We start from the raw sequence: 18,563 nt of genomic DNA on the forward strand, positions 1-18,563 counted from the left end.
TGATACATTTACTGCTGTTTGTTTATTTGTTTGTTTGGTTATATTACTATTCAATGTTTTAAATCAGACCCACGTGACAGACAGTTAGTTCATGCTAATTGGTGTCATTTTTGAATTATGAATCAGTCATCCACTTTAATTTATTTTAACTCTCACATATTAAGTTAATTATAGATTATAGTGTCTGGAGAACTGAAGAACAATCCTCATTAGCAGAACACATTTTGAAGTAATGGCATGCTCTGAAAATGCATTTTCTATGTTTTACAAGTTACTATAATTATTTGCAATATCAATAACAATGTGTCGTTGCAATTTAAAAAAATTAAACATTAATAATGTGTAGTGTTTATACAGCCCATGAAAATGGTAATACTTTACATTGTGAATGTGTGTTTACTGTTTCGTTTATAAAATATTGGATATTAATCTTTGAAGATAATTTATAGCAATGCGGTCTATTACCATACATCTTTGAAATGTGCATTTTTTCATCTTGATGAATATTCTTCATGTTGCGTGAATCATAAGCACAAACGGGATAAAATCTGTCCTGCACACCAACCCTTCTTCACATCTGAAGCCTCATACAGGAACTTCTTTTTTTGTAATGAAACAATTGTTTTCACGGTCATCCAGTTTCTGTCTAGATCCTGTCGGTTGGTTCTGGTCTTTAATGTGAGCCCACGGCTTCTGGTTTGGTCGGTCAGTCTTGTGTTTTCTGGCTTTGCCCCAGGAGGTTGTTGGTCCAGTTTAACATCATCATCTACACAGTCCCTGGCCTCCTGTGTGATGGTGCTAAGGGTAATTATCCTGTTGGAAGGCAATCCTTCGGCCCATTCTGAGGTCCTGCTTGTTCTGGACCAGGTTTTCATGAAGTATATTCTTTTGTATTTGGTTGTATTCAGGTTTACTCTTACCCTGACCAGTCCCCCTGTCACAGACACCCCTGAGCATGATCCTACCACCACTATAATATAAAAACATGATGCTTGGTATTGAGGTTCATTAGACACAACACAAGGCACTGTATATTAAAAGCCTGGCTCTGCCCTCCAACGTACTTCCGCTCAATTTTCATTTTCCTTCAGTACATCGTCTGGGTTTGCAGTATATTTGCGGGTTTTCTCCGGGCAATTTTTACCTGTCCAATCAGCGAACAGAGGGAGTGGCTGAGAACGATGACGTTGAGGTTGTGCGCTAGTTTGAGTTGTAGACATACGTCACGACCAAACGTTAGCGATTGGTTATGGCAGATCCAGAGTGGCTCTGGGTAGATCCAATAGTTTTAATCTTCAATACAGTACCCGCCTTCAAGGAAGTTAACGAATGAAATGTACGAGAGTCTGGTAGGACCAGGCTAGCGCTTTGATGGACTTCCAAAAAAAATACCCATTCACTGCCATTATAAAGCTTGGAAGAGCCAGGACATTTTTTAATATAACTCTGATTGTATTCGTCTGAAAGAAGAATGTCATATACACCTAAGATGGCTTCAGGTTGAGTAAATCGTGGGCTAATTTTCATATTTTGGTGAACTATCCTTTTAATGGTTTATGTGTGTAGTGTTTAAAAATTTTCCTCATCGAGCGGTTGAAGGCAAGCCTGCCTGTGCAAGGTCCTCCGGGGAGCTTTGCCGAATATGTGGAGTGGGTGCTGCCGAATATGTGGAGTGGGTGCTGGTTAAGAGTAACTCGCCCTTCACCGTCTGTCTCTTGGATGAGGACAACACTAGCCCCACTCCTGACCCAAAGCCCAGCCAGCCTTCTGCCACTCCCATCACTGAGGTGCATTCAATAAGCTGTGTCTCCACTGATTTATTACTTGAGCTGGATAACGAAATGTTTCAAGGTCTTCATTCTCCGCTGGTCCCATCTTGTTCCAAGTCATCTTCCTTGCCACTCATTCAACCCAGTTCCAAGTCGTCTTTGACTCTGCTGGTTGAGATTTTGTCACCACTGGTTCTGCCCAGCGCCAAGTCTTCTTCGTCGCCACTGGTTCCGTCCAGCACCAAGTCTCCTTCGTTGTCCAGAATCAAGTCTCTTTCATCTGTATTTGCTTTGCCCAGCTCCAAGTCTCCTTCATTGCGGATGGATTCGTACAGCAGCAGCTGCTTGGATCCACCTTGGGCTTCCTGGTCTGTACCTTGGCTCCACCATGATCTGTCATCCCTCAGGCTTTGCCAGGCTCCCTTGTCCCTCTGGATCTGCCTTGGATCTCCAAGCTAGTACCTGCTCTCCTCTGGCCAACGAATGAACAGTGTATGATTATGATTCAGGCAGCATTACAGGTCAGAGATCAGATTAGAATCGGAACATTCAGAATATTTAATCCAGTTCTATCTAGTTGAAGATCATTTGTCGATGAGGCCTTCACAGGGGAGAGTCTAGTTGATATAATCTCTGCTGACACTTCAGTGATGCGTTGTGGACTTGTCCTGGTGCAGGTCCACCATCTGATCTGAATACGGCCCGGATCCGGCTGACTACATCATGTGTTGTGGTCGTGTTTAGGCGCAGGTTCTTCATCTGATCTGGATACGGCCCGGATTCGGCTGACTACATCATGCGTTGTGGTCGTGTCTAGGCGCAGGTCCTCCATCTGATCTGGATACGGCCCGGATCCGGCTGACTACATCATGCGTTGTGGTCGTGTCTAGGCGCAGGTCCTCCATCTGATCTGGATACGGCCCGGATCCGGCTGACTACATCATGCGTTGTGGTCGTGTCTAGGTCGCAGGTCCACCATCTGATCTGGATACGGCCGGGATCCGGCTGACTACATCATGCGTTGTCAAGTCAAGTCAAGTCAAGTCATCTTCATTTATATAGCGCTTTTAACAATGTAGATTGTCTCAAAGCAGCTTTACAGAGATAAATGTATAATTTAACGTAAGATTGTTTTGGCTTTATAGCGGTTCTTTAATAAAGTTATTTTCCAGCTAAAGTTAGTTTTGATTGATTCGCTTCCGTCGCAACGATCATTTGTTTTTAAATTAGGGCCGCCAAGACGACACCATTCTCTCTACACAGACTTTAGCGAACCTGTGAGAAACGCTGATGGCGTTCAGATGCGCATTAAGAACGGGTTCTATAATTATGTGCGTTTGAATATATGTGTGCAGGTTTGGAATTCCCTACAAACCAAGCCTAAACAAATTACTGGTGTTTCCTTATAGTTTTGATTCAGAATTTTATTTTATTTTATCAATTCGGGGTAGATACGCAAATTGAGTTTTCCCGACGACGCGTTATCTGTAGAGTGGGAAAGGGATCCTCCATAGGGAGAGACTAGTTGGCCCTTCAGCACTGCATTGACATCGGGTCCAGGCGAAGGTCCTTCATCAGATCTGGAAACGGCCTGGATCCGGCAGGCTGCGGGAAAACCTTGGGATAAACAAAGACACTAAAATTAGCGTAGATGCCATTCTTCTCATGATGTAACAAGTACATCAGGATTTATGGGAAGTGTTCCCGGTTCCAGCTGACCTAATCTATGCAGCCTAATATTGAATTATAGAAGTCTATAATGTATTATGTGAACGCTATGTCAAAGAGATGTGTCTTTAATCTAGATTTGAACTGACAGAGTGTGTCTGCTTCCCGGACAATGGTAGGAAGGCTGTTCCAAAGTTTTGGTGCTAAATAGGAAAAGGATCTACCGCCAGCAGTCGATTTAGATATTCTAGGTATTATCAACTGGCCGGAATTTTGAGATCGCAATAGACGTGAAGGAGTATAATGCGTTAAGAGCTCGCTCAAGTACCGCGGAGCTAAACCATTTAGTGCTTTGTAAGTAATCAGCAATATTTTAAAATTGATGCGATGTTTAATAGGGAGCCAGTGCAGTTTTGACAGAACCGGGCTAATATGGTCATACTTCCTGGTTCTGGTAAGAACTCGAGCTGCTGCGTTTTGAACCAGCTGTAGTTTGTTTATTAAGCGTGCAGGGCAACCACCCAGTAGAGCATTACAATAATCTAGCCTTGAGGTCATGAACGCATGGACTAATTGTTCCGCATTTGTCAATGAGAGCATATGACGTAATTTAGATATATTTTTAAGATGGAAAAATGCGGTTTTACAGATACTAGACACGTGACTTTCAAATGAAAGATTGGTATCAAAGAGCACACCCAGGTTCCTAACCGACGACGAAGACTTAACAGAGCAGCCATCAAGTGTTAGACAGTATTCTAGGTTATTACGTGAGGAAGTTTTTTGTCCAATAATTAGAATCTCTGTTTTTTCAGAATTTAGAAGTAGGAAATTACGAGTCATCCAGTTTTTTATATCAGCTATGCATTCTGTTAATTTAGTGAATTGGTAAGTTTCGTTAGGTTTTGAAGAAATATAGAGCTGAGTATCGTCGGCATAACAGTGGAAGCTAATTCCATGTTTCCTAATGATATCTCCTAATGGCAGCATGTACAGAGTGAACAGCAGCGGTCCTAGTACTGAGCCCTGTGGTACGCCATACTGAACTTGTGATTGATAAGACATCTCTTCATTTACTGCTACAAACTGATAACGGTCAGATAAGTATGATTTAAACCATGCTAGTGCAATTCCACTAATGCCAACATAGTTTTCTAGTCTATTTAAAAGAATGTCGTGGTCAATGGTGTCAAACGCAGCACTAAGATCGAGTAACACTAATAGAGAGACACAACCATGATCGGATGATAAGAGCAAATCATTTGTTACTCTAACGAGAGCAGTCTCAGTACTATGGTATGGTCTAAATCCGGACTGAAAATCCTCGCAGATATCATTTCTTTCTAGAAAGGAACATAGTTGTGAAGATACTGCCTTTTCTAGTATCTTTGACAGAAAGGGTAGATTCGAGATCGGCCTGTAATTGACTAATTCTGAAGGATCAAGTTGCATTTTTTTAACAAGCGGTTTAATCATAGCCAGCTTAAAGTTTTTTGGTACGTATCCTAGAGACAAAGAGGAATTAATGATATTAAGAAGAGGATCTATGACCTCTGGAAGCATCTCTTTCAGTAGCTTAGTCGGTATAGGGTCTAACATACATGTTGTAGATTTAGATGATTTAACGAGTTTAGTAAATTCTTCCTCTCCTATAGCAATGAATGAATCAAATTTTTCCTCAGGGAGACTACAATGCACTGCCTGATGCGATACTGTAGTAGACGGTTGCATAGTTATAATTTTATCCCTGATATTATCAATCTTATAAGTGAAGAAGTTCATAAAGTCATTACTGCTGTGCTGCTTGGAACCTTCTGTGTTTGAAGCTTTCTTTTTCGTTAGTTTAGCCACTGTTTCAAATAAATACCTAGGATTATGTTTATTTTCTTCTAATAGGTTTGAAAAATAAGCAGATCTAGCAGCTTTTAAAGCCTCTCTGTAAGCAATCGAGCTCTCTTTCCATGAAATGCGAAATACCTCTAATTTTGTTTTCTTCCAGTTGCGCTCCATTTTTCTGGCTGCTCTCTTAAGGGCCTGAGTGTGCTCGTTGTACCACGGCGTTGGATTATTTTCTTTAATCTTCTTTAAGCGCAAAGGAGCAACTGTGTCTAAAGTGCTGGAAAAGAGAGAGTTAAAAGTTTCTGTTGCAATATCAAGTTTTTCTAAGCTATCCGGGATGCTAAAATGATGAAACTGATCAGGAAGATTATTAATAAAGCAATCTTTAGTAGCAGAAGTGATAGGTCTAACATATTTGTAACACGGAGTCGGCTTTGCAGCCTTGGCTAAATGTAATTTACACGAGACTAGATAATGATCTGAGATGTCATCGCTCTGCTGCAGAATTTCAACGGCATCAACATCTATTCCATGTGATAATATTAGATCTAGAGTATGATTACGACGATGAGTAGGTCCTGACACGTGTTGTCTAACTCCAATTGAGTTTACAATGTCTTTAAATGCCAATCCCAATGCATCTTTTTCATTATCGATGTGTATATTAAAATCACCAACAATTAGTACTTTATCTGCAGCCAATACTAACTCTGATAGAAAGTCCGCAAATTCTTTGATAAAGTCTGTATGGTGCCCTGGTGGCCTGTATACAGTAGCCAGCACAAATCTCAAACGTGATTTATCATTTTTACTATATATTTTTACATTAAGCACTAACACTTCAAAAGAATTATATTCGAAACTTGATTTCTTAGTGGTTTTGAAAATATTACTATAAATTACAGCAACACCACCCCCTTTGCGTTTCAGACGGGGTTCATGTTTATAACAGTAATCTTGCGGGGTGGACTCATTTAAAGTAATGTAATCGCTTGGTTTTAGCCAGGTTTCTGTCAAACACAGCACATCTAGGTTATTATCTGAAATCATATCATTAACAATGAGTGCTTTTGAAGTAAGCGATCGAATATTCAGCAACCCAAGCTTTATCATTTGCTCATCTGTATTATAGCTGTTTTTTATTTGTTGAACATCAATTAAATTTTTAACCTTAGATAGGTTTAAACATTTTTTGGATTTCCAAAATCGGGGAACAGACACAGTCTCTATATGATGATAGCTAGGTGAAAGAGGCTCTATGTGATGGGATTTATCTGACCTGGGTGACGCGAGGCCGCTAGCAGACGGTTGGTTTAGCCAGTCTGTCTGCTTCCTGACCTGGTGCCCAATTGTGGTCGTGTCTAGGTCGCAGGTCCATCATCTGATCTGGATATGGCCCGGATACGGCTGACTACATCATGCGTTGTGGTCGCGTCTAGGCGCAGGTCCACCATCTGATCTGGATACGGCCCGGATTCGGCTGACTACATCATGCGTTGTGGTCGTGTCTAGGCACAGGTCCTCCATCTGATCTGGATATGGTTCGGATCTGGCTGACTACATCATGCGTTGTGGTCGTGTCTAGGCGCAGGTCCACCATCTGATCTGGATATGGTTCGGATCTGGCTGACTACATCATGCGTTGTGGTCGTGTCTAGGCACAGGTCCTCCATCTGATCTGGATATGGCTCTGATCCGGCTGACTACATCATGCGTTGTGGTTGCGTCTAGGCGCAGGTCCACCATCTGATCTGGATATGGCTCGGATCCAGCTGACTACATCATGCGTTGTGGTCGTGTCTAGGCACAGGTCCTCCATCTGATCTGGATATGGCTCGGATCCAGCTGACTACATCATGCGTTGTGGTCGTGTCTAGGCGCAGGTCCTCCATCTGATCTGGATATGGCTCGGATCCGGCTGACTACATCATGCGTTGTGGTCGTGTCTAGGCACAGGTCCTCCATCTGATCTGGATATGGCTCGGATCCGGCTGACTACATCATGGGTTGTGGTCGCGTCTAGGCGCAGGTCCACCATCTGATCTGGATACGGCCCGGATCCGGCTGACTACATCATGCGTTGTGGTCGTGTCTAGGCACAGGTCCTCCATCTGATCTGGATATGGCTCGGATCTGGCTGACTATGGTAAACCTCGGGATAAACAGAGAGACTTAGGCCCAATCCCAATTCTATTTTATACCCCTTCGCCTACCCCTAACCCTTCACCTACCCCTTACCCTTGCCCCTTGAAACAGAGTGGCAAGGCGTAGGGGTGAAAATATTCCCCTAAGAAATGGGACACCACTACTATACCGTTACACGTCATTATACGTCGTTGCTAGCGCCTACGTCACAGGAGATGCGCCAATGTTTATCACAAACTTCCAAGATGCCGTCGTCAGCTGTAGTCTTGCGTGAGTTACAGCAATTTTTTTGCATTTTTCTTATGAAGTTCGCAGAAAACAACGGAGATGACGATATCTTCGACGCCTAATGCTGCGTTCACACCAAACGCGAATAAAGTGTCTGGCGCGAGTGATTTCAATGTTAAGACGCGTTTACGCGCATCTGGAGGGCTTGCGGCGCGAATGAGGCGTTTAGCGCCGTGGACGCGAATTCGTCTCATTCGCGCATCCACCTCGCTTCAAACTTTTGCTTTTTACACGCGTCATATTGTTAACAAACTTTAGCGATTTTTTTGCAACCGTTTATTTGAATAACATGACCGTAAATATGAACACAAGATTGAATGTGACATAAAGAAAATGATTATTGGCAGTCATGTTGTCTCTGTAGCCGGTGTATGCAGGTACATTTCTCATACCCCTTCGTTTGAAGTGTGGTCCCGAAAAATCTTCGTTTCAAGGGCTATCTGGCCCTTCCCCTTCCCCCTACCCTTACCCCTACCCTTACCCCTACCCCTACCCCTCCAACCAAAAGAGAATCGAGACAACCCTACCCCTGCACGGGAACGCGCAAAATGGAGGGGTAGGGCCAAGGGGTAGGGGCAAGGGGTGAATTGGGATTGAGCCTAAATATCTTATGATCTAACAAGTACATTGTGTGTAATAGGAATTTTTCCCATCTGTAAATATACAAAAACATCCAGCTGAAGTTCCACTAAAAGCCTCAAACAAAACTCTTGAATGCCTTTTGTTTATTTAAACGTTTTTTTTTTTACCCTGGAAAACCATTAAGGACCACAACACTAGATTTCTGAAAATTCTGCAAAATTTGGCCAATCGGATTAGGACTGACTACCTCGATAAAGCTTTTCCAGTTTAGTGGATCATATTCATCAGATGGCAAGCTAGCAGACTGTGTCAATGGACAACGGTAAAAGCCAATCAGCCATCCTGAGACTGAAAAACCAGAGTTTGCACAACCTAAAATAACACTCACCTGGAAATTCATTTAAACTGGCTTTTTAGAGATAACCCTTTGGTAATTTTCATATCCATTAAGTTGATTAGTGTTCTCTTTGGATAGGAACTTGGACCTGGTTTACTTTTATTAAATTTTCTGCACCATCTACAGATTCCTGACTGAACTATATGTTTGTTATCTTTGCATGTTGTAAACCTGAGATGCACAGACACCTCTGTTTAAATCTCAGAGAATGTATTTAGTGTTTCATGGCCATTTAAAGCAAACGCCTCTGCCATCAAAAGAAAATATGTTTAAAGAAATGAGTAGTTCGATGAAGGAATGAGTCTCCTATAGTTGTGTGTAGATGATGGACGAGCCCCCAGTTGTTATATTTTAAATCTATTATAGGTGGAATAAACTTTAGCTAAGGGGGAAAAAAGAGTTTCCCCCAGTTCACAGTTAAGAACCACCAGCGTAGCTTTGCACATCTGAGACAGAATGTGGTCTATGGTGTCGAAAGCAGCACTGAGATCAAATGGCGCTAGAAGAGTGATGCGTTCGTGGTCAAATGACAACAGCAGGTCATCTGTAATTCTAATAATTGCCTCTTCTCCATGGTGGAGTAAGAACTGTCAAATTCTTTACAAATATTTTTCCCAGAAAAAAATTTACTGGAAAAACTTCTTCAAGTCTTCTTCAAGTTCTTGCTTTTTTCCTAAATGATTTGATAAATTCTAGTGTGAAAGTTTTTATAGGATGTGTCCTAAAAAAAAGAAAAGAGTTAATAATATTGAGAAGACATTTTACAATTATAGAAAACATCTATTTTAATATCTTAGTGGTTATAGGATCTAGAGTGGCACACATATTGCTGATTTCAATGTTCTAGTAAGTTTGGTTAGCTCTTCTTGTCCAACAACATTGAATGACTGAAGTTTCTTGTTTGAAATAGTCATGGCAATGGCTCTGTTCCATTATGAAGGGCTCATACGCCCTAATCCCTTCAAAGAGTTTACCCTCCATAGTGATAGCTTCAGAGAGTAGAAGAGAAACCAAAACACAGTACTTTAGACAAAGTATGAAAGTCGGTTTTCAGTGATAAAGTCGATAGGACTGTTCGTGGGTGGGATACAGAAATGTAGAAGCTTAATCTGTAGTTTTCATGAAAGCCCTGGAGCTGTCAAAAACACTTTTGCTGACAAATAATTCTGAATTTCTCGGTCCAGGTCACACAGAGAATGAGTAAATATTGTTAATTTACATATACTACCAACATTATAACAAAACAAAGCGGACTGAAAATCTGTGATTTTACACTTTAATAATAGCAGCAAGTAAAATCTTGAATTGAACCCCTCCCCATCCCCATCCCCATCCCCAGCTCCACCTGCCCAGACCAGCTACAGGATTAATGTGTGTCTATGAATCCAGCAGCAGCAGCATATCTTACATTCTCACAGCAGCGGATCTGTGTGTCTATTAGCAGCAGCAAGTCCATATTTGCTTAGCAGCAGCTTAGCATGGCTAGTCAGCCAAGACCAAATACATTAACACTGCCATATTCAATAACATGCTAAAACTATTACGAGAGTTGTCATGATTGAAATGGATTTACACACCATTATAGTATAATTGCACAAGACGAGAGAGTGCGGTATATAAACATCAGCTAATATCATAGATAAAGGTTAATAGTTGGGACAATGGTGGGAATGCCAACTAAAGAACGACCAAACTCTCTGAGACTGTGGCTGGTATAATAAAAGTAAAGGTGAGTCAAAAATGCCTCTTTTTTTAAAGCTGTCCTTGGCGAAGAACAGTCTGTGGTCAACAATGGCACAAGTAAGACTAAAGCCAATCATTTGGTGCACACACTGAAAGTGACATACTGAGGGACTTTTCTGACATCATATGGGACTTTTCCTCACAAAACTATATCTATATTTCTATACTATATAAAAGTTTTCTCTCGCTTTTTCCTAAATGGTTATACAATTCATAAGTAATTTGTAGCCTGCTGGGAATGCTTGACACACATGACATTTTGAATGCCCTGTGTTCAGTAAACATTAATTATCCTGACAATTAAACACCCTGCATTATATATATATATATGTTTGGTTACTGAATAATTAGAAATACATGCTGTTGATAACATTTTGTATCTCAAAAGTAACAGCGGAACAAGGACATCTTTTTAAACGTTTAATTTGTGCTACATTGTGTTTCCTGTATATATTTCAGATCATATGGTTCTATAAAAGTATAGATAAACAGAAATCGGCCCTATAATAAAACATATGCTACAGTGAAAACTGTTAACATAATTGCTTTCAAATATAGCAACTGGCTATACTGATTTAATGTAGCAATATAAAGTAAATATTCACATATGACACAAATTTGACTCATAAAAAGTAAATAGTTTTGTACATGGGATTCCCTTTTGATGTAGTGATTTTGCTACTAAAATGACTAATATCTGCTTTTTTTCCTGATGATTGAGTCCATTTGTAGTTTGTTTCATATAACCTTCCATCACTGGTTCAATCTGGTTATCTTAAATGCCTGTGCCTTGTTTCGATCTGGCTTTGAATTTCAAGCCAGTGCAACACAATCCAAGCCTGATACACGGATCTTAAATGTCAATGTTTCATTTTATATCGAGCATAGAGGAATTAATTATGACCTGTATTATCAACTAAATTGCAAACATTTAACTTTTTTTTTTATATAATTTTTTTTTAAATCAAGAAGTTTAGCAGGTCACTTTTTTTCTGGACAACTGTAAAATGAAATTTTCTGATATTGCCCTTTAAATGATATAAATATTTAAGTTCATACTCTTGGACTGTGTGACAGACACACTTAAACTCTTTAACTACAATGCTATCATACACACAAATGGAAAAAGCATTCCGTTTGTTAATTACCTCATAACATATCGCATTTTAGTTTAGCTGGTAAATATATGAGGGATATATGACAGACAAACAGAGAAGTTTAGAGAGTGAATGCAGTCAGAAGTCAGCTTTAGGAGAGCATGGGCGGTGGGCAGATCTCTTTTGAGATACACAAAACATATGTGACAATTGATTTTGTTAAGGATGACATTATGCACAGCATTTTATCTGTAAAAGGCTGAAAACAGGCTATACAATCATTTAAAAAAACAGTGAAAAAAGTGAATGGAAACTTGGCTTGTGTGAGGACAGAGATATTGTCATCTGTCAGCGCACACACATAAACATAACAGGGAGTGACATAACAGCCTTTTTGATTACATGGTTCAAACAGGATTCATTTATCGATTGATTTATTATAAAATTAATAAAATAGTATTTATTTATTCATTTATTTATTAATGTGGTAGCCCCTCAATGCATATCCATTTTACTTTGAGCCTGTAGTTTGAAAAATTAGATGTTTTGAAAGTTCAGAAGTAACCTTTTAAAATGAAATTCAATGAATTTTCAGGCACACATTTGACCTATTCCTAAGAGTGGGCCGCCCGTCTCACTTCAGAGAGGTTGATCACACATCTGGGACATGCATGATGCTTTAGATAGAAATCAGTGCTACATTTACCATTTGTTTACCTGGCTTCTAAAGTACAAAATTGATTCATCTTTTTGTTTAAAAATGGATTATTGAGAGTCATGATTTCACTGCAGTTCAGGGGCTAGTTGCATAAACATAGGCATTATATTAAGACAGTGTCTTAAGACTTAGTATGTCCCACTAACATTTAGTCAAGGGGCAACCAGTCTTGCTTCTCGGTATCAGATTAGGCCAATCTAAGTTTTTCTGCAACTGACTTTAAAAAGATAGGAACGGTCTTAAAGAAAAAAAATGATGTCTAAGTTGTAAGACTAGTATTAGCGGTTTATGCAACCGGCCCCCGGTCTGCATCTGTGTGTGTGTGTTGGTTTCTGTGTCAGAATCGAGTGTTCAGTGGTGAAGCGTCTCTGTGTTGGCATGAAGCAGGTAATCTGAGCTCAGCTCTGGAGAATCAATGCCAGTCTCTTCGGTGGGAAGCAGCTGATCTAGATCAGAGCATTGAGAGGTTTACTGGGGCCACTGCAGTGTTCAATACACACACTTATACTTGCCATCTTTAAACATGTGATTGTGCAAATGTCTAAATTTATATATATATATAGTTACCAGGATGGAATGTAAATCAGAGATTGCATTTTTAACCTATGTACTTTTAGTCAGGTCAAGATCACACAAAATGTGTGGGGAAAAAATCACTTGAATGAACGAATTTGCTGGCTATCTGAAGAAAGAAAAAAAAAAACACATTGGTTCTGCACACATGTAGTGATCAGCCAACCTCTCTGGGGTTTTTAGCTGGCTGTTTGGAGAAGCTGACACTCACTGACATATTGCTTTGGAGGGTGACAAATGGTTGTACTAAAGTCTTCCATAGGGTCTGAGCAGCTGCCAACATCCACAGCGAAGAGCCTTAATCTCGCCTTCAAAACCTCAGCAGTCATCTTTATTCAGGCCTCTGACTTGACTCACGTTTGACACCATTTCAGCATGTGTTGCTAGCGATGGATCACACAGTGTAAGGAGGATGCTTCGATGTGGTGTAATTCAGGGTAATAAGCGGTGGTGAATGAGCTCGGCTAGGAGCCTTTATTGAGAATAATCCATCAGAGTGATCTGATGAGTACTGATAAATGATTAACCTAGGGCTACATGATAAGCAGCCTATTAAATGTCTCAGATATGTGATCCGTGAAGGGCGATATTACATACTGTCGCCTAGATCAACCCTCATACGTCAAGACAAACTTCATTACAGTGATGGAGCGCCATTGGAGAAAAGAGTGGAGGAGTTAAGAGGTAAAAGAGCACTGATATAGTGAACAGACCTCATTAAAACACTCTCATGCTTAAGACCAAAATATATAAAGTGCGAGAACAGGCTGACTTCTGTTAGAGAGAGGTTTTGTGTTACATTGATCAGTGTTTGCATATTATTTGAACTCTGTTTGAAATTTAACATACAAAATTTGGGTTGTGGAGCATTTTCAGAAAGAGTGTTGAAATTAGAGATGCATCAACTTATTGTTACACATCTAGCAGATTGGTTTCCTTTCTTCATCATTAATAATAGTTGGTCTCTTGCTGATTTGCATGGTAAAATGATATCGGTATGTTCATTCATCATTCATCAGAGCTACATACTTTGACACAAGCAACCTGTGCAATATCAGCCACACAACTCCAGCAAATCACAGTGAAAATGTATGGACTACATCAACCCAACCCCCTCTCTCCTCTCTCAGATGAAGCATTCAAAAGACGTACCGAATCTTGCGGAAATCCTAAAATATATGCAATTTGATCAAGGCAGGATTAAAAGACCCATTGTGCTTGTCAATAAGGTACGTGACAGCTCTGCGGTATCATATTGACTGTTGCGTATTAATACCCCATGTCCTATTGGTCCATCAGCTGATTGTTTGGAATGTAAATGATGTGGCTGATGCTTTGGTGACTGATGGATTAAATTCCAATTAATCAGTTGCTCCATCAGTTTCCCTCATTCCGATCAAATATCTCCTGAGTGCTAACTCTTCTTTCAGGGGTATTAAGAGAAATAAACACTTTGGAAGTCATTTTCATCAATCTATAGCAAATGCCAGTGACTAGATCTCTCTGTGTGTTTGTGAAAGATGAGGTATGATTTATAATGTGCTATGGGTTTAAAATCACAATACAAGTAGACGTATTTTTCTACTACCTTTTGTACACTTCATTTTGAAAGGGAATTTAAATTCTTGCATTAAAGAAAACATGACACCTTTGTTACATTCAATATTAGATTCGATGACAGTGTGATTGCTAGAAATGTCAATAGGTTTAATGTTTATTTACATTCCAAGCAGTGAAATATACTTGTATACATGCAGTATATACATTAATATTAAGGCACCTATTTTTTATTTTTTATTCTTTGGAATCAAACATTTCACAAAAGGCTGTTAGATTTCAAAATATGAAGCTTTAGATACATTGCTAAAAAATGAATTAAAAAGGCCTGGTCACCGATTTCATACATCCACAAAAAATACTGAAAGACAGATCAAACCCTGTCTGACAAACAAGCCTGGTCAATTATACAAAATAAAATCAAGTATTCATAAGTAGAATGTAATGGGATATTCACTGACAGATTGAATAATTCAGTTTGCTTAGGTGTCTCTGGCATTAGTTTGTAGCTAATGGTTGCCTTGCTAAAAAATTCATGTGAAACAATGCTTGAGTGGAAGATAGGCATAATTATGCCTACTTAATTTACCTCGCTCTGGTGCAAATTAAATGCTCACTTCTAAAGAACGCTTGTCCATTTAAGCAGGTGTAATGTAAATGTATTGTCATTTGATTTATGAATTTGATCTCCGGCCCACTCGTCGCCTCTTCCCAATTTCATTCATAAATCTTTCATTGAGAACAATTACGCATTCAGCTTCTCTTCATAGCTGCATTATCTGACCTGAATACCCTTGTCACGGGTATGTAATGGACACTAAATATTCTGAAATGACCTAGTTAAAGTTATTCATCTAGTCAGACTGGAACATTTGTTGTCGTTGTATTTTTTTCGATGCCATTGCGCTACAACTGAAGACTGCGGTCGTTCAGGCAGGATATCTGTATTCTACAGATGGGTAAAAGATACCTCTGTGTACTGAAAATATTCTGATCGTGACGTACATCATTTCATTTAATTATGTAATTTTCATTATCAGGATAAAAAATAATCAAAAAGTGGAATTACACCTATAATTATCAAGTATAGTCTTTATTATGCATTATGTAATGCAAATCATATGCTTGAGTACGAACATACTGCAGTGTCATGTATAATTAGATGTAAATCAGCTGCGATGAGTGTGTGACAGCTTAACACACACACACACACACACACACACACACACACACACACACAGCTTCCTATTAGCCTTAATAGTGCTGAGCGCTGGTGATCCCATCGATCTGGGGAATAATTCTCTATGAAACTGATGGATGGGGACAGCCATTGACAGAAAAGCTAAAGAGCACTTTGAGACGTCCCCTGTGAATAGCTATGATGGAAAATAGATTGTTGAAAAAAGATTTATGTTTGTATTCCCCAGCCACACAACACACACACACACACTCAGCTGTCCTCTGTCAGTTATTGTTTTTGTGTGGACACATCAATTGGGATTTCCTGAGTTAATGCTCACGGCAGGATTACGCTGTCAGATTTGCAATTGTCTGCAAAAATATGTATGTTTGCAACATGATCTCATGAGTATTCATTTGTGTTTTATGTAAAGTGTGGTTCTAGCACATACATTTACTTACATTTGCATAGGCACTGAAACATGCAATACTGACAGCATCTAAAAATATATATAATTTTCAAATGAACACATAAATGGTTTATTCTATTGTATTTATATTTAGTTTTATTAATTAATTAATTATGTTTTCAATGCAATAACATTTATTTAACACAGACAACACATTTGAAATTAAAACATTTCATTGTATTCTGTGTGACTTCTGGTGCAATTTTAAACTCGTTTCAGAGGATTCCATAGGGAGGAAGGAAGGAAGGAAGGAAGGAAGGAAGGAAGGAAGGAAGGAAGGAAGGAGGGAGGGAAGGAAGGAAGGAGGGAGGGAGGGAGGGAGGGAGGGAAGGAAGGAAGGAAGGAAGGGAGGGAGGGAGGGAGGGAAGGAAGGAGGGAAGGAAGGAAGGAAGGAGGGAAGGAAGGAAGGAAGGAGGGAGGGAAGGAAGGAAGGAGGGAGGGAAGGAGGGAGGGAGGGAGGGAGGGAGGGAGGGAGGGAAGGAGGGAGGGAGGGAGGGAGGGAGGGAGGGAGGGAAGGAAGGAAGGAGGGAGGGAGGGAGGGAGGGAGGGAGGGAGGGAAGGAGGGAGGGAAGGAGGGAGGGAGGGAAGGAAGGAGGGAGGGAGGGAAGGAAGGAGGGAGGGAGGGAGGGAGGGAAGGAAGGAGGGAGGGAAGGAAGGAGGGAGGGAGGGAAGGAAGGAGGGAGGGAGGGAAGGAAGGAGGGAGGGAGGGAGGGAGGGAGGGAAGGAAGGAGGGAGGGAGGGAGGGAAGGAAGGAGGGAGGGAGGGAGGGAAGGAAGGAGGGAGGGAAGGAGGGAGGGAAGGATGGAAGGAAGGAAGGAAGGAAGGAAGGAGGGAGGGAGGGAGGGAGGGAAGGAAGGAGGGAGGGAAGGAGGGAGGGAAGGAGGGAGGGAAGGAGGGAAGGAGGGAGGGAAGGAGGGAAGGAAGGAAGGAGGGAAGGAAGGAGGGAAGGAAGGAGGGAGGGAGGGAAGGAAGGAGGGAGGGAAGGAGGGAGGGAAGGAGGGAAGGAGGGAGGGAGGGAGGGAGGGAAGGAAGGAAGGAGGGAGGGAGGGAGGGAAGGAGGGAGGGAAGGAGGGAGGGAAGGAGGGAGGAGGGGAGGAGGGAAGGAGGGAGGGAAGGAGGGAGGGAGGGAGGGAAGGAAGGAGGGAGGGAGGGAAGGAGGGAGGGAGGGAGGGAAGGAGGGAGGGAGGGAGGGAGGGAGGGAGGGAGGGAGGGAAGGAGGGAAAGAAGGAAGGAGAGAGGGAGGGAGGGAGGGAGGGGGGGAGGGAGGGAGGGAAGGAGGGAAAGAAGGAAGGAGAGAGGGAGGGAGGGAGAGAGGGAGGGAGGGAGGGAGGGAGGGAGGGAAAGAAGGAAGGAGAGAGGGAGGGAGGGAGGGAGGGAGGGAAGGAGGGAGGGAGGGAGGGAGGGAAGGAAGGAGGGAGGGAAGGAAGGAGGGAGGGAAGGAGGGAGGGAGGGAGGGAAGGAGGGAAAGAGGGAGGAGGGAGGGAGGGAAAGAGGGAAGGAGGGAGGAGGGAGGGAGGGAAAGAAGGAAGGAGGGAGGGAGGGAAAGAAGGAAGGAGGGAGGGAAGGAGGGAAGGAGGGAGGGAAGGAGGGAGGGAAAGAAGGAAGGAGGGAGGGAAAGAAGGAAGGAGGGAGGGAAAGAAGGAAGGAAGGAGGGAGGGAAAGAAGGAAGGAAGGAGGGAGGGAAAGAAGGAAGGAAGGAGGGAGGGAAAGAAGGAAGGAGGGAGGGAAAGGAGGGAGGGAGGGGAGGGAGGGAAAGGAGGGAGGGGAGGGAGGGAAAGGAGGGAGGGGAGGGAGGGAAAGGAGGGAGGGGAGGGAGGGAAAGGAGGGAGGGGAGGGAGGGAGGGAAAGAAGGGAGGGAGGGAAAGAAGGGAGGGAGGGAGGGAAAGAAGGGAGGGAGGGAGGGAAAGAAGGGAGGGAGGGAGGGAAAGAAGGGAGGGAGGGAGGGAGGGAGGGAAAGAAAGAAGGGAGGGGAGGGAGGGAAAGGAGGGAGGGAAAGGAGGGAGGGGAGGGAGGGAAAGGAGGGAGGGGAGGGAGGGAAAGGAGGGAGGGAGGGAAAGAAGGGAGGGAGGGAGGGAAAGAAGGAAGGGAGGGAGGGAAAGAAGGAAGGGAGGGAGGGAAAGAAGGAAGGGAGGGAGGGAGGGAAAGAAGGGAGGGAGGGAGGGAGGGAAAGAAGGGAGGGAGGGAGGGAAAGAAGGGAGGGAAAGAAGGGAGGGAAAGAAGGGAGGGGAGGGAGGGAAAGGAGGGAAAGGAGGGAGGGGAGGGAGGGAAAGGAGGGAGGGGAGGGAGGGAAAGGAGGGAGGGGAGGTGAGGGTAGGGGAGGGAGGGAGGGAGGGAGGGAGGGAAAGAAGGAAGGAGGCAGGGAAAGAAGGAAGGAGGGAAGAAGGAGGGAAGAAGGAAGGAGGGAAGAAGGAGGGAAGAAGGAGGGAAGAAGGAGGGGGAGAAAGGAAGGACGGAAAGAAGGAGGGAGGGAAAGAAGGAGGGAGGGAAGGAAGGAAGGAAGGAAGGAAGGAAGGAAGGAAGGAAGGAAGTGTGGGGGCG

This window comes from Rutilus rutilus (genome assembly GCF_951802725.1).
Source record: "Rutilus rutilus genome assembly, chromosome: 17".
NCBI lineage: Eukaryota > Metazoa > Chordata > Actinopteri > Cypriniformes > Leuciscidae > Rutilus > Rutilus rutilus.